This window comes from Ciconia boyciana, chromosome 7 (genome assembly GCF_034638445.1).
Source record: "Ciconia boyciana chromosome 7, ASM3463844v1, whole genome shotgun sequence".
NCBI lineage: Eukaryota > Metazoa > Chordata > Aves > Ciconiiformes > Ciconiidae > Ciconia > Ciconia boyciana.
The window spans coordinates 64,168,512-64,195,327 of NC_132940.1; positions in this window are offsets into that span (position 1 = coordinate 64,168,512).

Below are 26,816 nucleotides of genomic sequence, written 5' to 3' on the forward strand. Positions count from 1 at the left end.
AAAAGTGAAGGCAAGGGAAACCTGGCCCTTCTCCCCACAGTCCCTTTTCTGACAAGGGGTGACAAATACAAACCTTGACATTGCAAAACAGTATCAGTTTAAACCCATTTTCACATTACCTTTGTATTTTTTCCTATCTACTATGCCAAGGGCCATCCTGTAAAAGGGTGCTCTGGAACAGTTTTGGGGCAACCCTGTAAGATGATTCCCAAGGGTGCAGTTTGGGATACGACAAGTGCTTTGAGCACCCAATGCATCAAACACTCTCAGCTGAGAACGAGTTTCCAGTTGCCAGCAAACTATTGCCCAAGGGGCCCCTACTCTGCAGGGTCACTGAGTTCCTACCAGAGAGATCTTGCCCGTCACCAGCCACAAGGCTGGGTGGGATTCAGAGGGTGCCTTTGCAAGGAGCCTTTGAATGGGTCATGCCACATCTCACAAGTGCTCCATCAGGCACGGCGCAAGCACAGCCAGAGGAACACCGCTTAGATTTGCAAGATTTGCTCAGTCTAATAAAGAAATGTAAATCTTTACAAAAGGCCAGGGAATAAACTCTGCTTCTGACTCTTAACCTCCACAGGAAGAGCTCTGGAGTCCTGATTGAGATCCCTCCCTCTGAGAGGGTATTTTACTGGGAAATAGAGAATTTGTTGAACCCGAATTTAAAGGGGAAAAAAATAACAAATCATTAGGAAAGTAATGCAGAGAGAAAAATAGCAGCTCAGAGAAATCTCATTTGAAAACCTATTTGACTGAGAAAAAGGCTGTGAGCTTCACATAAATAAATAAATAAAACACAGGAAGAAAAACACCATTAAATCCAGAGCCAGAAAAAGGAACATTTATGAGAAAACAAATTGTAGCCATATAAAGTTCCCTTTCCTCCAGAAACACATACGTGCAAGTAGGTTTTGCATGACAAAGAAAATAAGTGCAGAATCATATACTGAATATACAGTGGATTTAACAACAGTGGTAAAGAGAATAAAATCCATTCCATACGAAATGTATTTCTTCCCACAGTAAAAAAGAAAGTTTGAGTTGCTTTCCCCATCCTTGCTGAAGGGTACTGCTTTCCAGATACAGCCATAAATTCTGTAAGAACCATGTTCTTCAGTCTCATCACAAAACATTTGCATCCGTGGAACCAAACCCAACATGTTTATCTCAAGTACTTTTTTACTCCAGACAAAAGGTAACTTTTGTTGTTACACACTTCCCAGGGGTTTGCTATTCTAACCCCAAACACTCCATTCCTACACCCATTTCCTTCCACTCATTTTCTTCTGACATCTCTGACACTCAGCAATTGAGGAAGAGCCAGACTTTTCCACACAGCTGTAAACCTGGAGTAATTTAACTAAATGAAAATACATTAATTACTCTGGATTTAGACTTTTGCAAAGCAGAACAAGTCCTTACCTCAGATCCAGGAAGGGACATGAAACATTGTACAACGCTTTTCTTAAGATAAACATTTAACTAAGTTAAAGCAAGGGGAAACAGGTGATCATTTCTCTGAGTTTTATTAGCTGTAATCTAGAGACTAACAAAAAAAAAAGGAATACATTGCTTTAAAAAAATAAAAATAGTGAAAAGGCAGCTGTAGAAAGCAGGCTGTGATTTGAGAAGAACCTCTGTTTGAGATTTAGTGACCAGAATGGGAGCTCTGATTGTTTTAATCTGCCAGTACCATTTTACTTATCTATTTTTATGGATTTTGTAATAACAAGGAACCAGAGCTACACTAATCACTGTAACAGTTTAAACTTCTGATCAATGGCAAATTCAAACTAAATTTATCAAGCGAAACATTCCCTCTGTTTCTCTTATATATGCTCAACCTTGAATTATCTTTTAACAGTTTGCTTCCTCTTCTCAGTTCTCATATAGTGCATAAATATTCATAAATGTAATAAACACTTATTATAGAAATCACAGCCCAGAATAAGGTGTTACCAAAGATTTTTATATGGACTGCAGAGTGAAACCTCTACCACACTGCACTGACTCTGCAGCAGAGCCGTTACGGTTCTCCACCTCTATATCCATCCTGCAAAGACCCATGCATACATCTCCACACACGGATCCACCATGAACACAAAAGTTATGGTATCTTCAAACTGATACCTAGTAGGTAATATGAAATACAATCCTATGCAAAGGATTCTGCAGTTTTCATATCAGATCAAGCAAGCCTTACACACAGTGCGTGCAATTTATTGAGCGCATGTTCACATCTCATGATCTAATTACCACCCTGATCCAGTACTGTTGTGGCCAAATGAGTGCCATGGAGCACTCCCTCCATGAGCAGCTTCCTGCTGTGGCAGCAAGGGCTCACCTGGGATGCACCAGGGAGGTCATCCTCAGCAGGGCCAAAGCTAGGAAAACGGCGAAGAGGAGAAGACCTCACGCACCAGTGCAGAAAACACGTCCGCCACCTGCCAGCCACCAGGGTTTCCTTGCTGCTTACTGGTTTACTGCCCCATACCTTCCGTATACTACTGGTGCTGGTTGCTCAGAAGAGCTGGAGGCACGTCTGGGGCATCCCAGCAAGACTAGGCGCGTGGCCCCAGCGAACAGGACTTGTGATCTCTTTAGGACTGGGGCTCAAACATCCATTGACATTTTTTCTTAATGCAAACAAGGTCGCAGTAAGTAAAGCTCACTGTGTAAGTAAAGCGAGGCAAACGCCCATGACTTGCAAAATTTGTAAATGGGGCTTTAACAAATACTGTTCCCAAACACCAATTTAGGGAAATTTTACCTGTTAATCACAGAAGGTCATCTCTCAGGGAACGGCAGAACAAAACTGCTCTTCCTAAATGCAGCCAAATCCTCCATGTACAAGACCCTCAGAGCAGAAGTATTTACAGAAACACATTTCCATTTCTTCAGAAGCAGAAGCTACTAAGTTCTTCAAATCCTGTCCTCCATTGACCCATAGCCTCCTGCAGTAATATTTCTCTATTCTGCTCTTGTATTTTGCACATACTTCTCCACAAAAGATAATTATTTTTCCTGCTCCCACAGCACAGGAAAGTCAGAGGGGAAGACCCTCTTCATCAGAATTTCATATACAAATGTAGTGCAAAGACTTGATTACAAAGACAGCCTGCATCTGCATGTTTTATTCATCCTCATAAACATGATCAGTGTCTTAAAAGTATTTTTTCTCCCTCTCTGTTTCTTAAACTGAAGAAAATATGAAGCTAGCTTGCACGAACAAGGTCTAGATCACCAGTCAGTTTAGCTCTGCAAAGCTGTAAAGTCTTCTGTGCCTAAAATCAGCATATACAATTTTTTAGATTCCCCGTGTAACTGCAGTAGCTGGTTCTCCCTGACAATTTTTAATTTAAATGTTTTGATCTGATACTTTCTCTAGTATCTAGAAAAGAAAAAACCTAAGCATCAGAAAAAGAGAAGCCTGTTGCCATCACTGTGTATTAAGTGTCTTCCTGTCCTCAAGTTGTTCTTTCAAGGTGATCATTAACCAGTCCTATAAAATCAACATACTCTTTATTCTTATAGGAAGACAATTAATAAGTTGCATGAAGTTAACAGTGTTTCTTCAATTTTCCAGCTGAATTCAAACCTGCTCTAGAGTGATTTGCAGCACAGCATATGATTTCTAGCAGATGCCTGTTTTAGCAGATATTATTAGCTTTGAAACCATGCATAAACTCTCAGAAGGTCAGAGAAGGATAAAAACCGACAGTAAGAGGCTCAAGTAAATGAAGGTAAATACATCAAACAATCTGTTTAACACAGGCACCACATGAGTCAGTAGTGTCACCTCTTCTCTGCAGAGAAAGTCAAATCTAGACAGGAAAATACCGATTTTTAAAACTCAAGGACAGCAAATTTTGTTTAGATGAAAGAACAGGGAAAGGAGGAAAAACAAGGCAATAAAGTAATTGGCAGTCATTACAGCAAATTCTGCAACATGGCAGCAACATGCAGAGCACTCCCATCTCCAACACCCTCACCTCAGGAATCCCCGTGCTTCTGCCCATGAAATAAACACATCTGTAGTGGTAACTCCAAAAATTCTTCATTAAAATTAGCTGCTGTGACGTATTACAGGCAGGACATAAATAACCCCCATTTCCCATGCCACAGCTCCCTGTTGAGGCTTTGCTAACACAGGCACTAAGCCTCAAATATCTCCTGCTCGTAAGTCTGCAAGGGGAAAAAAAAAGCAGCTTATCTATCACCTAATTTTTTTCAAAAACTGAGCTATTTCCATAAAGGCTAGAATTGCCTATGGAAGACTCTTTAAATCTACAGCTGAAGCTTGAGGTCCAAAGCCACAGTGTGATCATCTCAGGCTGGTCCAGAAGCATGGGACGTGTCACTCCTCTCTCTGCCCTGCCTTTTGGCCACTGTCCTTGCCAAGCGAGACCAGAAACTCTGTAGTGCATTCTCCTGTAAAACTGGTCAATTTTTATTGGGAAAAAAAAAAAATCACAGGTGTGATGCTACTACAAAGAGTTTTACCTCATGTGGATGTTACTCATTTTGTATAATTTATAGAATATTTTAGGTCTTTAGAGAAGAAACTGCTTGGGCAGTTTGTGGGCTCTACCACAATTGAACCTCAAATTGTTATGCCTATCCCTAGGTATTACCTCAAATCTACAAACAGTAGCAAATAATTACAATCTTCACTAGAAATACTTTCCTGAAAGTCAGGAATTGTTTTATGTATTTTCTTGCAAGTAGACTTCAGTTTACAGTAACACAATACTTATGGTGAACTCAGATACCAACTGGGTACTAGAAAAAGGGAGCCTTGGTCACTCGTACGCAGTTAATCAGCGTAGAAAGGTCAGCTTTACATCTACATACATAGTCCAAACTGTAAATGAGTTTCTATGCAAAGAACACAGTAGAAGTCTTTTCTATATAGCGATCTGACTTCCTATTCAGGCAATAAAGAAACAACTACCTTTAGTCTAATAGCTTCCTTCAAATTTTTTTTCCTATTATTTTGAACAGTGTTATTGAGTCCACTATAAAGAATAGGCCACAAAGCTTGTATATTATTCTCTTCTATCAACAAGTCCTTTATACCAACGTGTACTGTGAAGAAACGGGAGGATGAAAAAAATATACTGCTCTTTCAGTGAAACAAGATCTTTCCAAGCTCAGGCTAAAGAGTCACACCTAAACCAAAGGCAGTATGCAGTGAAAACTGAAAATCCCACTTTACTTTGAAAAGTAAAAACTAAACAAACACAAAAATCTAGATGAAGCATAATGTCTATTGGCAAAATACTCGTATGTATTCCATTGTTAATACATAAGAAGGGATTTATTTGCTATATTTGAATTTGTTTTCAGAACATTAAAAGCAAAGTACACTGAATAATTTAAGCTTTAATGTATTTCCCTGAATGGAACACGCTCTCATGAGAGGTGAGTAAAAGAATCAATTTACGTTGTGCAAATGGACAGTAGTAAAGAAAGATTTCCCTAAACACAACACGTCAATACAATTTACAATCTCTGGGTTTATATAAACTACTATAAACCTGTTTTTCATATTTTGGCTAATGTAAAACTCTTGTAGCTGAACCATAATGGCATTCAATTCTTATGCCTGAATAATTTGAATCATTAGAAGGGAACAAGAAGTGTCTAACATATGGGTGGAGAAAGGGAAGATTTCAAATAATTAATCAAAACTAGGAAAGAATGAAAAACTAGTTCTCTGATACTTTGGAAGAAATTCTGAATATAGTACAAAGCAGTTGCAGGCTCTTCAAATTTAATCAATAGCATCAGCATGAATACTAAAATATTATACCTGTGTTTCAGAGATGAGGACAATAATCTTCTCCTTGGGTTCTCACCGTATGCAAACTGAAGCCACAATTTACACATACAAAGGCCTATTAATCTGAAATGGCACAAATTTTGGCTTCTGTAGTCTTTATGCAATACTAGATGTGCATCAGTGCAAGAGATGAATTTTGCTTGTAAGGACTAGAGAGTCAGTAAAGAAGATTCAGTCAACGAAAAGAAAACCCTTTACCCTGATTAGCAAGTCAGATGTTTAGTAAAGCTGCCATGATGAGACAGAGTGAGTTAAAAGCATCAGTGACTCTCCGTTCGAAGTTTGCAGGTTCTCAGGTTTAATTTGCCAAAGGCCAGAATTCAGGAGTGAGGCAGATCTAACATTTTTAACGTGCAAGACATAATGTATCTCATACCTTGATTAGCATGGTCTGACTTAAGAATTAAAGCATTCAGATACAACGTTATTACAAATAATATAATTGATTGAAAATGCTAAGAAATTCGTTCATTTATGGCTTGTACTGAAGCAAAAGTGCAGTCAGCTGTTTGGACAATGAGTCAAGGGAGAGCAGCAACGCGGCTGTCACAAAAAACGCCTTGCTTGGTCCAAGACACTACTGGAGTCCAACCAAATTAGGAGCAAGTGGTCAAACAAGAGGCAAAAGACAGCACAAATTGATGAGCCCTAGATCAAATGTCCCGAAGCTCCCTGCTGGGCATCTGCTTAGAAAGGGCTGGTGGAAATGTCATTTCCCTTATTATAATAAAGTGATTCTGTTTTAAAAGTATTGAAAAAGGGCAGAAAGGTAGGGGGTTTCTCCATGCACGCTGATAGCCATACGCAGCCTGGATTCCTGCCACCAAAAGTAAAGGAGGGAGGTGAGAAATGGTCTTTGTATCTAGAAAATATCACACATGCACTGCTGGTCTGCCTCCGAATGAGCCAACCAACACCAATTAATGCAGAGTCAACAAGACAGCACCAAATTTCATCGCTTAGGAGGCTAAACAGCAAATTTAAAATTACAAAGCAATAAATTCCTTACAGATGTAAATAGCTTGGAACCTATCAACTGTATGTGTGTTTAGGAATGGCTGAAGGAAATGTTATTACTCATCAGCTGTAGCTCTGAGGACATTAAACTATAGCAGTTATGTATCTAATCTGCACAGGTGCTTTACTAAATCCTACAAATGCCTCTCTCAATCATTTATTGTATAAATATCTTTAAGATACCCAAGCCGCAAACTATTACAGTATAATTTCTTCCCGGGAGTAATTGAATCTTGCATGTATTGATGAAAACCGCAAAGAGAGCGAATACAACAAAGACCAGCAATTACTAAAAGAAAAAGCAGAAGATTATTTTTAACAGTCAACAAGTTCTAATGTTCCCTCCCATATATTCGCTACTGGAAATTCAGAATATCCTGAGGTTAACTCAGGAGTCATTCAAAGTCCTTTTCACTCCAGTCACAAGTCGTCAGCTTTTCTTTGAGATAAATCAAAAGGACATAAATTCACAGGGGAGGTTCCCTCTCTCATCTTTTTTCTTTTATTTATTTTTAATTCTTTCAAGTGGCTTTTGGTATTGTTTTTTGAAACATCCATTATCCTCCAAGTCTAAAAACTACATGAAAATTTTGCAACCTCCTGATATATCATTAATGATTGCAGTTCCTCCAATGTGAAAGGGTGGAAAATCAAAGAGGTCTTTTAAATAGATGAAATACAGGTCTGTACAGAACAGTAACAAAAAAGTGTCACTTGGGGAAAAACTAGTGTTAAGTGTGTTTGCTATTTTATTTTTACAATTCCCATTTTGAACTTTTTGGGATGCAAGCACTCTTAGGAATCTCTCATTGTTCCTGTGTAACGAAATTACGGAATTTTTACTTTGCTGATTTCAAAACAGATAGATTAAGAGCATGTTTTTTCTACCTATGTCTGACTCTCTCTCTCTATTGCCTTTTTTTGGCCAAAATTGCTCTTGAAAATCAAGGACATATTCAGATATGGCTACTCTGACTAAACTGCATCAATTATAATAATAAATTCATAAATTTGGCTAAGTTGGAGTCAGTGTGGCTTCATGCACACATTTTCTAACTATTTTAGTATTTAGATATTCAGTAAAATTTCTGACAGCATCCTTAGCTAGAAGCAGGCCTTCAAAAACAAATAATCCTTGCATGATTTGAATGCAGATATACAGCCATTAAGTACAAAATGGTGGCATTACATTAAACAGTAGCTTTTTTTCTTATATCAGAGTATAGGCCGCATAATATGAAAAGATATCACAATGCGTTTCTGACATGTAGTCTGTCTTGTGAACAGGACCTCTACATTTCATAACAACTTAATATGAGACTTGTAAATTAAAGTGGTATGAATGCAAACCTCTACTACATGCAACGATCGGTCTGCACCCAATCTAACTCATTTCTTCCAGAAGACTGTCATCTAGAGAAGAAACAGAAGCTCCATCTCAACGCAAAAACACAGTCAAGACTCATCATAATAGCAGCCAAAACTCTCACGCACAATGTATACTGTCAGAATTTTTCCAGCAATACGTAATTAAAAGAAGCCCTGCTTAAAGTTGCACTTTCCATTAAATTATTAGTCTTATTTAGACTACCCAATTATGCATTAGAAGATAATTTTCATATTTTTGGAAAGGTGCATATTCATTATTCTATTTAAAAAGGCAAATACGATTTCATTTCAAATCATACTGAGACAGTAGTTCCCCAGACAGGCTGCTCTGCACCTACAGTAACCAACATCTGCCAGTTCACATTCTGGTTCGGAAATGTCCTTTAGGTTTATTGTGTTTTGCTTCGTTTTTCAACTTACCTAATCAGTTTATTTTTCAAAACATAGGATACCACGGTACCAGCTCTAAGCTCTGATTAGCTGATGCACGTTAATTGCCAGTTGCTACACTGCGAGCACCAGTACAGCCCCCTCCTCTCTGCTGGGCTTCTCTGTTTAACAACGTTCAAGCTGTTTGCCAGCAAGAAACCGCTTCATTCCTTCCTCCTACAGCCCACACAAAACCAGTCCAACATTTACGTGAAAGGAGGAAAAAGATAAAAGAAAATAAATTTTTCAAACTGCTGAAGAAAATCGCGTGTATGGGTGTCATAAAGCAGAGACAAAAGCAACGCGTTTGTTAACAGTTGTCCATCTCATTCTCTCTTCTCACCATTTTAATTTTTCATTGTCCATGTTTGCAAAAAGACCTTTTCATACAGTTTTCAGAGGCTACAGCTATACATTTTTCAAGCCCCTTCAATAGCCAAAAACTCAAAGAACAAACCAGGATATTGAGGAAAGCTGTAGCATATTAACTTAGGTGCTGTGCTGCAGTTGCATATTCCTCCTGTGTCTGCAAAGGCCAACAACTAGTTTTCACTCTGCTTACACACCGTGACCAGCAGCCAAGCAGTTTTATCCCCATTCATACCCCCTTCAGGTGAATAAATGTGTATGTATATGTATTTAATCATGTGTATCCATATTTGTAATAGTATTATTTTGTTTCACATCACAACCGCATTGTTCAGACACGTTTTAGATGCTCTTACACATTTTCCTGGGACCACAACACACCAAAAATGTCCCAAAGAAAAGCTGTTTTTCTCTGACCAGAGCACCGTCTCCTGCTCTGTCCCCTCAACCTTTTCACCTCTCTTGACAACTAAGAAAAGTCCCACTTTTATTACAGCTCTCCGATTCCTGATGGTCTATGAGCCTGTCTGTCTTCAAGGCTAAAAAAGTTGGAGACTTATTTTTGTTGTTTGCTTTCATTTTTACCTTAAGCTGCTTAAAATATATTGCCCCAAGGTAAATGCAGAGTGTACGCTGGCCCCTTTAGCTTTACCATGAAGGAGGCTTGAGGTAGTTTTGCCCCACAATATAAATAAGTGCGGGATCTTTACTGTGCTTTTACTTTTGAACAGATAAGAAAGAGAGAACTACCCTAAAGGTACAAGAAATAAATCTGAAAGTTTTTAGCTGTTGAAACAATCTCTTTCTATGCTTCCTAACCATGAAGCTGTCAAATTCAGTGCCAGCCAACACAGCTAAAGCAAACTGAGCATTACTATGCAGCCGTTATTTATTCATTTTTTTTAATAAATAACAATGATCACGAATAGCCATAACTCCACAAACCACCACATGAAAGAAGCTTGTCACAAAAGACCGCGTGTGCTGAACTGCCGCGAACTGTGCTGCGGTACAGTTTTAACAATGCATTTACAAGCACATCTTTTTGTTACTCATATTGTTCTAAAAGTGATTGTGATAGTGACTGAGGACATGGGCTTACTGAAGTTTGGAAAGCTACAGAGGTGAAAACGTAAGAGCTAAGTAAGAGCAGATTTTGCGTTATTACACAAACTAAATGAGATCAGCAATTATAAACTTTCCCTTGGAGGAGAAGTGGAAATACGAGCTCAAACAATAGTAACTCTGAGCGTACAGAAAAGATATGCCAGAACATAGTGAAGTGGGGAATAAGGAAAATGTGATTGAGGTCACCTCTACTTAACCTTTCCTGGGGAGGAAAATGCAGGTAAAACAGAAAGCTGTTAAAAAGCAGGAACAAATGAAAAGCGATTCCACTTAATAAAGTTGCCTAAAGGTCAAGGCTTATAGCAAAAATAAATCAAATGGGAAAAAAGGAAGGTTTTCAAATGAGGTCAGCTATATCCAAAACATGAAAAAAGAGACTGCAGTTACACTGAATGTTGCATTTTGTCTTCTATCCAGAACAAAAGCTCTGACACTATCCTTGTTCTTTGGACTTGTGAGGTGGAGAACGTGGGAATGGCTGGTGGCACCAGGGCGTTCCTACGCTTCATCCTGGGAGGGTTTTGCACCAGCAAGTACCTCTAGTGCGTTCTTCAGTTGTGTTTTCTCCACACCGATAGTTTTAATTGCAATCAGACAACATCATTGCTTTTAGCCCCAGGCCTTAATGGTATTTCAAAATAAATAAAAAATACACACTCTCCTTAATTCATCATGTTTTGTTTTTTTTTTTCCCCAGAGCATAAATGAGGTTGTTGCCAAGACTGAGGAGTTTTTGGTATCGTTGTTGCCAAGACTGAGGAATTTTTGGTATCAGTCTAGGACATCCAAACAGTTTTGCACATGTTTAAAGAAAGTTGAATGACTCAGAGTAGTAAAGTCTCAACAGAGCTAACTATTACTGACATTACTAAATATAAGTGCATGGATAAGGGTTTGTGGGATCAAGATGCAGAACATATTAGTCTTCATTCCAGAAGACCAGGTATTCCTGATAGAAAGAATATTCAAGTCTTGAGAGAAATAATTACAATCAGTTTAAGTAGAAGGATTATTGGGATGATTTAGTTGTTTTAAAAAATGGATATGGTAGAATAAAAAAATATCTGTGAGCATATGCCTTAGTCTCTGTTTCCATGGAAAAATTACTATTACATTTAATAAAAAAAGTCCAAACCAAATCCAAATTTCAGTATGCCAATTAAAAAACATCCAATCATCTCTGAATCCATCAACTGTTCCTCTCTCAAATCCCTATGCAATCATATCAACCAGTGGCATTGCATTGTACTGGTATATTAAGTTGTGGTCTGATTCTTGATTTTGTTTAACTGAATAATGCCAAATTGTTTAAAAAAATTTGATAGCAATTCATTAAATAGCGAGCAGCTTCATTTCGAAAGTGGGTTTTATAGCGTAATATTGCATTGGACTGCAAAGATAAATTAGCTTGAAATTTGTTCTGTAATTAATTCCCTGGAGAGAAATCTATTTGCATGCAAAAAGAAGGAGACTTAATTAATGGCCAAATATATTTAAATTGATATATCAGCTACTCACAGACAATTGTAGCTTCATTCCTTATTGAAACCCAACACAGCACTAACGAGCTTTTTTACAGTGTAAAACAAAGCTATAGAATAGCTCTTCTGTAAGTAAAGAAAAGAATAATCCTTTTGTTTGTAACTCATTAGATATGGAATAATTGAAATTGGTATTAGTTATACTGAAAATATTAGAAGTTTTTTTTTATTATAAGGAAATGTTAGTGGGAAAACACCAGTAGTGTAATTTTGCTGAATTATCAAGTTAGATGAATCTTTCTGAATACCTCCGAGGAACCATCTTATTATTTGTAGTAATGACCTTGTCACAAAAGAAGGGCACGTTAGCAATAAATGCTAAAGACGCAAAATTAATGGAAGGAAAAATCACATAGGTGGACTTGAACTGTCTAGTAATGGGGCTACTAAATACAAGCAATCAGCCATCCAGCTAGCGAATCTTCTCATCTCTCACTGTATTTTGTACAAAGCCTAATTTGGTAGGGATGTCCTGATAAAGTCCATAAGAAATGTCCCATGTGAGAACCCACTAAAAAGCGGTATTAATAGGATGCCTAGGAATTTTAAAACTTTATGTTTTAGGACTGACAAGTGTGGGATGTGAGGATGTCAAAGAAATCTGGAGTCTCTTGCAACCTGAATGACAATGCAAATACATAGAGGTTTACCTAAAAGAGTCCAAGCGCACACATTGTACAGCACCTCTCATGCTGCTGTGAACCAGAGCTTTAACCAGAGCTCTCAGCTGAGACAGCAAACACATCTTCTGAAGGTAAAAATTGGTGTGGAGAAGTTTTTTCTGGCACCGTCTATGCTCATGGCTGAGAAAATGCAGTATTTCATTCTCCTGGGGTGTCAGCCTGACTCCTTTGGGAAACCTTCTTTTCACTGAAATAAATGAAAAGCATAACCTTAAACAGTGGAAGATTTCTACGACTACAATAAATCTCTTCCATCTACTAAAATTGCTCTGGTTCAACAGGAACCAGGTTATATTCCACTTCTGCATGGTACTTCAGCCAACATAGATCCTAATATTTAAATATCTCTAAATCATGCACCATCAGTTTTTTTCTAGATATCTATGAGTCAGTATCATAATGCCAGCTATCAGAAAGATAACACTGCCTCACAGTTCTACAGAAGGTATCAGTGTTTTCTGATGGCTTTTGCTAGGGACACTGCAAACACATTTTGTACGCTTAACTGCATGTATGTATACGCATACTTTAAACTTGTATCCCCAGGAGACCAAATGTCTGGGTTTGTTCACTTTGCTAAAGAGAGGCAATGACTAAAAAAGTGCATTACAGTCATAAACACATAGCGATTCTATTTAAGGATGTAGAAATACAGACTTCTTTTCAAGAAAGTAGTACGACAGGACCCTGCTTCAACTCCTTGGAAAATCCCCAACATCCTATCAAATAAAGTTATCAGGTTGCTTTTATGGAGAAGCGCTACACAAATGCTGTCACTTCCATTAGTTGGTGTATATAACAGATGGGTGACTGGCTCCTTGGACAATTAAAAATATTGATTTGATGCTAATATTCAGGAAAAAAACTGACAGCGAAGTCAAATGTGAAACTGGGTAGAACAGTCTCGCATGTTAAGCAATGAAAACTACTGGTTAAATGGAAAAGGCAAAGTATATATTCAGGCAAATTTTGTACGTGTCATCCTTCAATCAACTTTCCGTACATATTATATAGAATCTAAATTACTGCCATATGCATACCTATCTTGTGAGGGGTGTTGATGATAAAATTGAGGTTTATCACTAAACACGAGGCAGCAGATAAAAATTTATATTTTAAAATTAAAGCAGAAAATTACTTGACATTGCCGTAATGTTTGCACAATGAAATCGCACATTGTTCAGAATCAAGCTTACAGCTACGACAAGCACATAACAAATCAGATCAGGGTAACAAACTCACTCAAAGCACTGACGCAGAAAAAGTTCAGTTTGAAAATCACATTCCCTATGGCATCTTCATGAGGAATGTGTTCCCAAGATTATTGTATTCCTACAAAAACCTGAAAGAGTTCTCGTGTCCAGAAGATGTCTTCTTCGCTGAAAGACATTACTTTTCCTTTGCCATGAACCAGGATGACATGAAAGATGCTACAGATCATGTTGGGTAGTACCTGTCAGTTTGTAAGAGAGACTTTCAAATGAGTTAGAGAAAAATGAGCTATAAGAGTTTGAATTTTTGCTATATGAGATCCCCCTACTCTGACTTTTTGTTATTTCTGGGAATATTGCAGCATGAATAAGCCTGCTGGAATATAAAAGGTATGAAACTTAAACAGTATAGTAATGCATACAATCATTTTTAAAGAATTTTAATACCAGCTGATAAGGCCTTTGAAACAAAATCTTCTTCCCTTATAGTCACACAAATTGATTAAAATTTGAAAAGAATCTTAACGGCATCTGTTCAATTCTGGTTTTCCATGACAATTCCCTGTGCGGGACGCACGTTGTGCTACACACCAGCAGACCGGCTGAAACAACAGCCCAAACGCCATCAATGTTTTTATATATACAAAACCCACTAACAATAATGGCAGTAGTAAAATATAAATCAAGACCAGGGTTTAACCAGCATCTGTGAAAATTAGATTTGTTACCACCATAGTTGAGCAACTACATGAAGTAAATGCAGTACAAGTTGATGCCATACGTGCAGATCGCCCAGCCACAATGAGCTGTACCCACGGAGGGGTCGGCCATTACACGCAATAACGCTGAGCACTGACGAATTCAGTCAGTTCAGGGTGATGGCTGAGGTAAAAACTCTGGCCAGGCAGTGTGACTGCTGTCCCCTACTCCTACCCCCTGCCCTGCTCCTGTGTCGGGGATTAACCCCGCCAGCAACTCAGCCCCCCCCAGCCGCTCGCTTGCTCTCCCCGGTGGGATGGGGGAGAGAATCAGAAGAGCAAAAGTGAGAAAACTCGAGGGTTGAGATAAAAACAGTTTGATAGGGAAAACAAAAGCCGCGCACGCAAGCAAAGCAAACCAAGGGATTCATGCACCCCTTCCCGTGGGCAGGCAGGAGTTCAGCCATCTCCAGGAAAGCAGGGCTCCATCCCGCGTAACGGTGACTTGGGAAGACAAACGCCGTCACTCCCAACGTCCCCCTTCCTTCTTCTTCCCCAGCTTTCTGTGCTGAGCATGACGGCGTATGGTGTGGAATGTCCCTTTGGGCAGTTGGGGTCAGCTGTCCCGGCTGTGCCCCCTCCCAGCTTCTTCTGCCCCTGGCAGAGCACGGGGAGCTGAAAAGTCCTTGACCAGTGCAGCAACAACTAAAACATCTCTGTGTTATCAACACTGTTTTCAGCACAAATCCAAAACACAGCCCCATACTAGCTACTATTAAAAAAGTTAACTCTATCCCAGCCAAAACCAGCACATCCTGGTAACATGCCATCTTGTGAGGTAAACGGCCATTAGCCACAAACGAGCTGGTCACACACCTACTTCTCCTTTACCCTGGGCTCCAGCCGATCAGGGTGACCCACACGGCGGAACAGGGACCCATGACCGCAGGCAGGGCCCTGCCTGCACACGCCGGCAGCTGCGGGGCCGAGACCCGTGATCCCCAAGGCCTGGGCACCTCCACCCTCGGCTTCTCCCTGCCGGGGCCAAGCGAGGCAGTGCCTCTGCAGGGTACTTTGAGCTATGGTTGATGCAGCGAAAAGACCCCATTAGAGAGGGTTTAGGAAAAATAAAGTCCTGACTGGAACAACTTTGTTGTGCCCTCCTTCTACCCAGGATCTCTCAGGAAGGTGCCTGTCCCCATAGTGCTGGGTGACAGGCGGCTCTTTCCCTCCAAAATCAAAGTAAACCCAAAGCACAAGTATGGGAGTATCCATAAAGTCTTGATGTTGATTTTCAACTGATTTGATTTCCACACATCACCATTTCAGCAGAACCCAGTCAGTCCATTTCAGCAATAGAAAAGCATTAGAAAAAAAAAAAAAAACACAAACAAAAGTAATGTCTCTATAGACAGCACAAGCTGCTATTATAGACAGTCTCTTCCGCAACATGCCACAAATTCTGCTTAACGAATAACATCTACTTTCATCAGACATCAGAGTCCAATATATTTAAAGAGGTAGTACATAGGAACTAAATTATAAGTTATATAGTTAAATATTTCACAGACCTTCCGTACTTCTCTTTTTTGTCAACAGAAGATAGGTGGCTTTCCAGAGAATATTCATTCAGACTGTCACTTGAAATGTCTCTCTTTAATAATTAACACAAATACTTAACTTTCAAAGATGTTAGCATGTCATTACTTGTCACATAAATTGTAGAGTTAGATACTTGCAGAGGTGTATTTGAAGACTGCTGCTGAGCAACTTTCAGCATTCATGAATGAGATATAGGACCTTTCATATTTCATTAGAGATATGCATACTTCCTATAGTTATGAAAGAAAAGTACGCAGTGCCTATTTCTAAAGTAAATGTTCACTTTGAACAGAACTTTAAGCGAATTGTATTGAGGCAACAAAGCCTGCGGTCTCAGTGCAGAGGTCCTCATCCATAGACATCTTTTCATAATAATCATCCCAATGAATAAGGTCTTTTTTTGTGTTAATATAGGCTAAAGGATAGAGTCAAGACTACCTGGAGGCAGAAGCAAGCCATGGCTGGCTGGCTGCTACTGAATCCATTGGCAATTTAAAAAGTTAGATCTAGGTATCTAAGACCTAAGTATGTCATTGTTCTTGTTTATCTTTCCTGTAACAAACTACAGCATTAGTACATGCTGGCAGGTTAATGTTGTACTGGACTGACTTTAAGTTGTTCACATTAACTCGATTTGCATCTACATCTCCCTCCCATTCTCCAGGGAGTCGTTTCCCCTTTTAAATTTTAGTAGATAATCCTGATGAGAAGAGGTTCACTCCCACTAATCAGTGCCTGCAAAATGAGGCTGTGTGGACACAGCGTGAGTTACTCAGCTGCAGCCTGTCTTCCCCCTCAGCCCCAGACCTCCTGGCTTCCCACCTGAAGCTGCCTACTGCTGTATTTATATGTCCTCCGCTGCTTCAGGGTGGGTTTTTATTCATTTGGTATCTCTGCATTTACGAGCTGGCTTATGGCCACTCTGCAGTTCCAGCTTTTGCTAAACGAGAAAACTCTTTCAGCAGTCGCACCAGTGCTTCCACACAGACTGCTGTGGGGTTTGGTTTCCTTAGAAAATTGGCATTTCCAGTCTTATATGGAAAATGCTACCAGGATTCAGGCACTTATAAAGTATTATCTCAAGAGAGGAGACTCAAAGCACATCCATACCCTGTACCAGGGACAAGCCACAGCACAAGAATTCCAGCAGGAGCACTTGGGAAGGACAGAAAGAGGATTTCCAAGAATATTTCCATTGACCTATCAGTATCATTTCTTCATCAGTGAACAGCAAGATACAGTAAGTTCAGATACATAGAAACAGTGGTAAGGACCAAACACTTGCACTAAACATGTCCGAGGAGGCTGGGAGAAAGGAGGTGGCTGCTCCAGGACAGCTGTGGTTTGCACCCATGGAGGGAGCACCATCAGAGCTCCCTCAGCACCCTTTGGGGAGGGACCTCAGCCTGGTATCTGCACTGGGATCACCAAGACATGTGGCTCCATTTTCACCAAAGGCTCACATCCCACTTCTCATTTCCCTATTCTTCATCCCGGAAAAGCTGCTTGCTTGCTTGTTGCCCCTTGCTCGTGACCTTTCTAACAAGCATTTGGTAACCTCTACTTAGAAAAATCCCAGAGCACAGAGCTAGGCAGCAACTTTTCCTCAAGGGACATCTGCCCTGACAATTGCACAGTAAAACAAGTGCAAGGCTGCAAGAATGCAATTATTCACAAGGAAAGTGTTTTAAGCCAAAAAGATATTAATGCATTTTGGTTTGATATCATTTAATGACTAGGCAATTTTGAATTTGAATTGCGTATCATCTTTGCATGGTCCTTCTGACTTAAATTCTCTTTTGTTTAAGCAGTATTCATTAAAAGCAAGTGAGTCATTAGGTACGGTCTGGCTTTCAGGCAGGAGAGGACAGTGGAAATTCCCCACTGCAGCTCATATCCTCAGGATCAAAAGGAAGAATCTGCTTCCCGGGTTAACTCAACACTGAAAAGAATTTTTGTACTCAATTAGTGGATGATAAATTGCTACTGATCTGTGAAGATGCAGAAGGCAAAGGTTTATTATAATAATTAACAATAGTTATAAATTAAGAATGGTTTATAGTCTTAGCTATCCAATCAAAGCTTGAAATTGAGGGAAAATACCACTTGCTAATATATGGACAGGGAAATGATCATTTATCTGCATGATTTACCTGCATCAGTGCAATGTGCCTGTCTGGTCCATGCTCCACCTGTTTTATCCTAAAGAAAAAAATAAATATTCCTCAACTGTCTCAATCCCCTCCTTTCTAATCTAAAATGCATGGCTCTACAGACACTGTGTAGGCAGCATACTCAACGTGCCATCTGCACAAGTACCTTTGTGTTTTGGTGCCCGAGACTAATCATCCACACCTTCGCAACATAGACACAGCTTCCTACCTCCTGAAGGTAGCAGTACCACACGCAGTGCGCACAATCACAGCAATTTGCTACTTTTTCACTGAACTCTTTTATTAAAGTGTCCTTACCCTTTGAAGACATACATAAAGATTTTACATTTGTTTTGTTCTTTTTTTTTTTTCTTAAGACAAAGATTGTTTTTTTAGACTTGGGCAAGGAACCAAGACAGAGGTTTCAGTTTATGTCCAACTGTCACCACGCTATCAAGCAGGTCACTCCACCCAGTTGCAATAGTGCAGTCCCACTTCTCCCACCAGGAGATGAGGAGGACAGGGAAAGATTGTCCATGCCAGGGTACCATAGCTATGATGAACTTTATGCTTTTTAGGAAATACCTACCCATTAAAGTAAAGATCTCTAACACAAAAGGATTGTCAAATCATGTCCAGTTCCTTTTGAAATTCCGGTCCCAGCAAATTAATTCCTAAGTCTGTACTTGCTGTACACCACGTATAGAACAGTAAATCGCTTTCCAGAATAATATAATCAACGGTGGGGATGGTGGAAGGTATGCATGAAAATGATGGAAAAATGTAAAAAGGAGACATCGGAGAAGAGACAGAAGTATTGAGGAAGAGGAAACTGTACAAAAAAGAACTCGGATAACCAAGACGGGGAAGGGATGATCTGTTGTAAAGAACCTATAAACTAATTTCTCCTGAAATCGATGACAAAAGTCTTAATCATGTTTGTTCACTCTGAATTCAACAGTATCAGCACACATAGACTGTGCTATCGCACACTAATTTCGTTAAATTAATAGACCTGTTCCACTAAAACTGCTTACTCCTTTGAAAAGCTGTATTGATCATCTAAAGGATGTTAAAAGCCGTGGGAGACAAGTGACAAAATGTGAAGTGAGACCCTTAAAAGCTAAGTTGGTTCCCAGGCAGTACAACAGCTAGTAATGAGATATATGAATGGGTTTATTCCAATGCCTACGCACAGGTACCTAGTGCCGTGCTAACTTCACCGGGGTACCAGGTCCCACTCCAGAAGGCAGCAGGGCTTCTGGAAGTGCTGTTAGACATGCCAGCTCAGCATGGATATTTTGGACAACTCAGACGGTTCTAGATGCATCCAGGTTACCTATTCTCAATAAAACCGCATCTGTAACTCCAACAGTTCCTCTGAATTAGGAATAGGCACACTGATTCTTCTCCTTTTTATTGTCGCATGGATTAAAAAAAACAAAACCAAAAAAACCACTAGTAAAGAGAGAAACGGTATTCACATATAGGAACAGCCTATCTATTGTTAAGCCTTCAATAGCCTTGGTTTGTATGGTTTTAAATCAACAGTCAATACATAGCCCAGTAAAATGCCCAAAGTTCTAGACAGTAGGAATGGAAGACAATACCAAAAATATAGAAGGTAAAATAGACAAAAACTGGAAGCAGTAGACATTTTTAAAAATATGTATCTGAACTATGTGGTAGTCAGCTTAATACACATATCTATGAAACTGTGCATGGAAACAATCTTTAGCCCAGAATAAAATAACACCTCATGGTGTATATACACTTCACATATTCTGCCTGGTGGGTGAAATCCCCTCCACAAACATACAGCTTGACTATTCACATCTGATGTAGCCTAAGAATAGAGTATCTGGTGAAGTGAAACGTAGGATCAAAGTGTTGAGTTTTTACATTGCAACACTGAGATGTGCTCGTATAGAAGAGGATAACGATATTTCAATCGGTACAAAGTGGTATTTTCCTTTATGGTTTTTAAAATAGCATAGAATGTGTAATTCTGTCATACATCAACAAAAGGAAATACAACTTCCTCTTTCAGTTAAAATGTCAAAATAGTGTAAAACCCATATATTCCATATCAGCACATGAAAAATTCAAAACAAAAATCTTCCCACTGCACAAAAAAAAGAGAGATCTTCTGGTTAGATTCTTAGAAGCATGCAAAGTAGATCTGAAAAGTCCTTTTTCCACATGCAGTCTCACATCCACTTGTTAGGCCCTCCAGCTGCCAATGCTCAGGTCTTTGACTTATTTCTTTGCTCTTAAGAGACAGCAGCCAGATGGCCAAAATTGAATATCCCTCCCAGCTGGCCGATGTGAATGCATGTACCTGCTCCCCAGCTGGCCAGCCAGCCCACAGATAGCTTCAGGCTGGCCAGCCAGAAAGCATATGCTGCCTTTCGCTGAGCTAGTGGACCAGCTAGCAGAAGTCTAGGAGAAAAGCATGAGATAGCAGTGAAAAGATGTTGTTTTGTTCTGGAAAATTAAAAGGCAGCGCGGCTCACTTGGGCTACATACTCATGCTGAAAGCTCTTGATACACAAAAGGATGCACAATCTGTCTGTGCTCCAGTACCTGTTGGGATTATACCATGCACAGGTGTAAGCAAGGCAGGTCAGAAGCTACTAGGCAGAGAAGCCAAAGAGCTGGTGAAATGCTTCTCCCCAGCATTCAGGCTCTCTCAGATACCTGGCTCAGCCAGAAACGAAGTCCCTGTCGTCACGGCTTGCAATCGACAAGGTATTCTGATTAGCACAATGAAATCTAACTCAAAGACATCAATATATATCTCTCTCAATCTTCAACTGCCATGAAGACAGAGCCGCAGGGTCAACTTGAGGTCAGAATTACAGTTTTAGACCAAATTCCACAAAAAGACTTAGGGCAGGACAGTATTTCAAATTGACACAAGTAACTTGCACATATCTGTTTCCAGACGCACTCCACTCCAGAAACACTCAGCTTCAGGCTGTGCTTAATTTTCCCTTCCTATGCAGGGGGGTGTTAGACACATCCTATGAATAAGGTCCATAATAGCCACATGCTGAATTGGGGATTACTAAACTGGTTAATAGAAAATGCTAAAGAGAAGTGCACCTCCAGACAGTTTTGGAAGCAATTTCTTATCTTTCAGGAAGCCAGTATCTGTTGCATCAAAATCTATATGTGTAGAAATGCATCTCGGTTTTGCTTTCCTTCATTACCAAGCGTACAACTCAGGGAGGCTCCATCTTCTGCTCTCAGCGTGGCCGTCTGAAACCATCAAGCAAAATCAAACAGGAGGAGCTTTACAGGAGCATCCTCTGGTGCTGGGGACACAGCTGCTTCTGCCATAAGGAGAAGAAATTTTTCCCCACCTCTGTGGCTGCCATTTAGTCCCTATTACTCATTTCTTTCCCTTTCTGCACCAGCATGGCAAACACAATTTGCACAGTTCACATGACAGAGAGAAGCATTCTATTCAGAGACAACAGAAGAGGCTATCAGGCTCTTAGGGAAGAAATCAAGGGGTGTGTGCAGCTATAGGCAGACATGCAGGACTTCACCCCGCATTAAGGACAATAGCCCAAGGGCAGGGCAGACCACAGAGGAGACAAAGAGAAAGCAGAAGCGACTCAGACTGATCTTTGAATGTCAGCTCTCTCTGACAGGAGGTAGCAGGCAGTTTGAGGACAGCTAAGATTCCAGCAACTGATTTTACCAAATCAAAGCTGCTGAAAGACTGGGCTAGAGAAATCCTGGCCAGTAACATTATAGGTTTAGTGCAGGAGCAGCAAAGGGTGGCTTGGACTAGTGCACCCCTCTGAGGTGACACCCCATGGGTTAAGTGTGCTCCAGCCCCATTGATTGCCCTACCCCTGGTACACCAGCTGCAGGCTTGCTGCATGCTCTGCAAAGGCAGTGGAATTGTGTGGGGAAGAACGGAAAAAAGAGGGTGTAAAGGGGGAACGCATCAAAGCCTGTAAATTGTATTTATCCAACACAATCTGCTTAGTTCAGTTAACCAGAGGTGGACCAACTCCATTTACTCTGAGACACAGTCCCTATAACATCGTTGCACTGGGGGGATCAGAGATACTGATGCACTCGAAAACAAACAGGGAGCTAAAGGCCACCAGCCACCTGCCTGAATAGCTGCAAGCAGAGGTGGATACATTTGGAATAAAATATTGCACAAAAGCTTTCTAAAGAGAGGAGCTGTGTATTCAATATCATCAGAAAGTATGAGGCAAGTCCTTAAGAGCACCCCAGTAATTCATATTCATAAAATTTGAACTGATAATTCCTTTAGTTTTATCACCCATGGTTAATTTTTTTCACATTACTAATACCATTCTTAGGAAAGGGCCAAACTATGTAAATGTAGAAAATATAACAAGATTCAGAAATTCACAAAAGAAATGTTTCCTTTATCATTTTTTCTATAGAAAAAAAATCTTAAAACATATTTAAAACCAGACAAATTATTCTGGGAATAGCATCTGATCCACACTTACTCAATTATGAATCAATTAAGATTCACAGACTCATACCCTCCCTCTTAAGGTTGTTTTCCAGAATTATCAGTATTTTCCATAGAAGTACATGATAAATAGTAAGAGTAGAAATTTACCTGGGAAGTTATTCAAATAAAAACAGAGTTACTGTACAAAATCTTATACAATATTGTTCAGCAAATTGGAAAATAACTAGAATCACCACTATTATTTTAATATTCCTAACACACATATAATACAGGGGCTGTAGAGTGTAGCAGAAATTTGTATCTCCACTTAATGCAAAAGAAGTATCTTTACAGGTTTTTCCTCTTTCGTTGTTCACCATCTAAAGCACAAGAGTTCTGGTTAATAAGCAGTAAATACTCAACCTCGTGAGATGCAATGATGCACAAGCCATGAAACTGACGGTCTGACTTGCAAAAATGTTGTAATAATAAGAGATTACCTCTTTCTGCTGGAAAAAAAAAATCTGAATTACACACATGTATTTAATTTCTAGGTAAAAAATTCACTATAAATTCAACAAGCACAGAGGGATTGTAAACTTTTAATTAACACATGATGTTTTGACATTGAAAAAGATGGAGGAGAAGAGACAGACAAATAATTCGAACAATGTTTTCTATGCATTTCTAAAGTAATTAAGTACTGAGACACTTGGAGCAAGCCTATGTAAATATTTTGGGGGCTTTTATTTGTTTCACCAAACACCTATCAATTAAAAAAAAAAATTATGGTTCAGTGCGGCACAACATTGTTTTCAAAGTTTTTGGACCCCAAGTCATTTACTACCTAATACCAGACTGTCATTACAGTCTGTCAGGAAATGAGTTAAGGTATTTCATCATCTCTTCCTTCAAGGGCAGCAGTCGCTGCCAGAGCCCATTCCTACCCCCTTCCCTTTCATGTCACTACTGCCCTATACAAATCAGAGGCTGTAGTTAATTCCTCTGCAATTCCTGCAAAGAAGAGTCCTCAAAGAAACAATTTAGGAACTGATAACATAACAGGAGCGTCTTTGTCACCACATTTCTTCAGCCCTACTAAAACCAGCGAAGCATCCTGGAGCCGAGGGCGTCGTAAATCCAGCTACACAAACGGCTCCATCCGTCCCTGTGCCTGCTAATCTCACAACTGATCACTGCAATTTCAATTTTGTCATAAGGTCTTTCATTACAGGTGATTTGCATGCAGCAAAGGTGTGCACCTTCGCAAGCGGCGGGTAGGAAGGCAGCGAGCCCACGGTGCCAGCAGGGGCTGGAAGTATGTGCCCTCCATAGAAAATAATGTCTGCTCCTAACTGTGCCCATAGGGAAGAAATTCAATGGCACATATGTCACTGCATTTCTACCAAAAGTCCAGACTGGCTTCATTTAGCACTACTGCACAGTTCAGTAGCATCTATTAAATTGCCAGACTTACAGACATCCTCCTTCCTACATACCTCATAGTCAGGTACGTACCTTATAACACAAAGAAATGTAAATATTTCAAAGGCAGTTAAGTCTTAATATCCAAAAGTATTACTCTACCCCAGATGTTAATATTTTATTTAGTAACGCCCCTAGAATTTTCCAGACATTGCATGGTAAAAAGGTCTCAATATATATCTGCATACGAGCTACTGGTAATTAGGTATACAAAGCTACCACCATATTAAAATGAAAGATTGTAATTAAACAAATACATTTCAGCCTTAAGGAAACTAAATTACCATGCAGATGGACAACAGGAAAAACAAAATACCAGCAGCCCCTTTTGCAGATAGGCGCTAGTATTTCACCAGTTTCTGCAAAATGCTTTGGAGACTCTCAGCAATATTACTTCTATCTTCCTCTTACTTTTTTGTTGCGGTTAGTAATGTTATCACGTAGGTCCTCTCATCCCCAAGTCTTTCTCCTCCCATTTGTCATTAATCTTTTAGCCCTCCCCATAACTTTCCTTCTCTGATGCAACCACGTACCTCTGACCTCTTCTCTCCAGAGACCATCTGAACTCCTGCAGCCTCTTGCCTGGACCCCAAAGCCACCAGAGACTCTCTTATATTCTGCTTTTCCTCTTGACACCACTGAAACCACTATCACCAACACTGACATCTTCCTTGACGAGGCTTAGAAGAACCAACCTCAGCCTTCATTGCGAGTCCTTTGGCGTTATTCTGTCTTGGGTATTGGGAGTCCATCACGCCTTGGTCATCTCAGCACTGAATCAAAAGACAGGACAGACCCCTAAATTCAGGGCATACAAGACAATTTCTGCTAGGCAGTGACAATCTACTTTGGAGGGGCTCTTTGAGAATTTTTACCCCTTCTCTTCAGGTAATTCTGGAAAACCTGCTAAGATCACATTACATCTTTATTACAGAGGTATTTAACCACAAATATTTAACACACAACATATAACTATATAAATATTGCATACCAGAGTATATGGTGCAAAATTTTGACCTGACACAAACCTCTCTGCAGAGCCACTATTTAGATTCCAGGCTGTTGTCATGAATTGATGAACTTTTCAAGACAGTATTAATGGTCCAGCCTCTTGATTTTTCACTTTTCAGCTCTGTTGCCTCTCAGCCTTGTAAGCCTATTACTGGATTGCTTCAAAACCTGTTTACCTCTGAAGCCTAAAATTCCCAACTGTCAGACAAAAAGACATTTAGTAATTAATTTAATCCCAGACAAGACATCTGTCAAGGCAAAGGGCAGAGTATAGAGTATGTTTAATATTCATATTCTAGTATTATCAGAAACATAAAATACAAGTTGTGTTATTTTGAGGCTATTGGTCTACATACATACAGCTTTTGATGAAGACTATATCAGGCACAGCTTCTGAAGGTTTTCTCCCACTCCATAGAAAACAGTGTTTTTTCACCCAAAAGGAAATGCCTTGTTTGATACATTGATATACAGATCAGGCCACAACCTAAATATCATTTTCTTCTGGTATTTTTACCAATAGCACTCATACTTACAGTTACTGTTTGGCAAAGAATCAAAATTCTATGGCTTTACAGCATTTCTAGTCTCTGAAAGAATTCACTTTCATCAGTTCCCCTATTTTAAGCAATTCCAACAAAACATAGCGCTAGCAGCCATCAGAAGAACATGCGGGGCCACCCCTCTGGATTCTGTAGCACCAAAATGAATTTTACTCTCCATCCTTTGGAATTTCAAGGCTGGAAAAGCACGATGATTTACTTGCAACTGTCCTGAACAGCACACAACAGCATCCTATATTAACTCTACGCTTGACATTCTTTAATTTGTGTCTTCCTGCAATCTGTTACAACCCAGAAGCTGGTGAGTTCACTGCCCTGATATGTTATACCATGTGATCACTGTTCAGTTGCTTACTATGAGCTCATGCTAAATAGTAATACAATTAGTTTTGACTTGTTTGGCTCCAGACCGGAGTGAAGCAGAGCAGGGCTCGCGTGCAGGCCCTGCCTCAGCTGCCAGGTGGTCCCTCCGCGCTGTCGCCTGCCCTTTCCCAGTCGCAATGTGCATTTGACCGTGTCCTGCGTTAAACTCAACTTGGGAAAGTAGTTTGGTCAAGGTCAGACAAAAACTTCATTTCCCACCCAGTACTGCATGGAATAAACCTGTGTTCCTGCTAACGGTAGTAAGTGCAGCTTTGGAAAAGAGCTTATCTGAGAAAATACAGTACTACACCATGTTATTCTACAGTACCAACCCCTCCCTCCAATACATTTGGAGGGGCAAAGCATAAATGAAAACTTTGGGGTCCAGCTTAAACACGTATTAAGACTCCAGTCAGTATTGGCTTTAAACTATTTTTTTCCTGTGCCAGAAAAAAAATCTTGCTGTTACATAACTTATTATTATGACCTTGTTAAGTGACTTTGTGATATTATATTTGCTTATATCGTTGGTTTCTTAAGTGAGAGACTGACTGATAAGTCTCCTGCATCCATCAAGTGACCTTCCTCCATGGTGACACTCCAGCATGGACAGAAGCAATTGAGAAATTATACTGATCAATTCAGATTTTTAGGAAAGCTACAATAGTGCTTATAACATCCCTCATATTTGCCGAAAGAAGATCAGTTAAGGAAAAGATCCAACACCAGCAGTTGCCACACTCAGCTTATTTCCTTACAGGAAAGATTTGTCCTCGGTTAATTCAGATGGTGACCTCATTTACTAAGTATCTGTGGATTTTCTCTCAGGTTGTAAGTCTGAAGACCTGAAGGCAATGGCATTAAAAAGCCTCA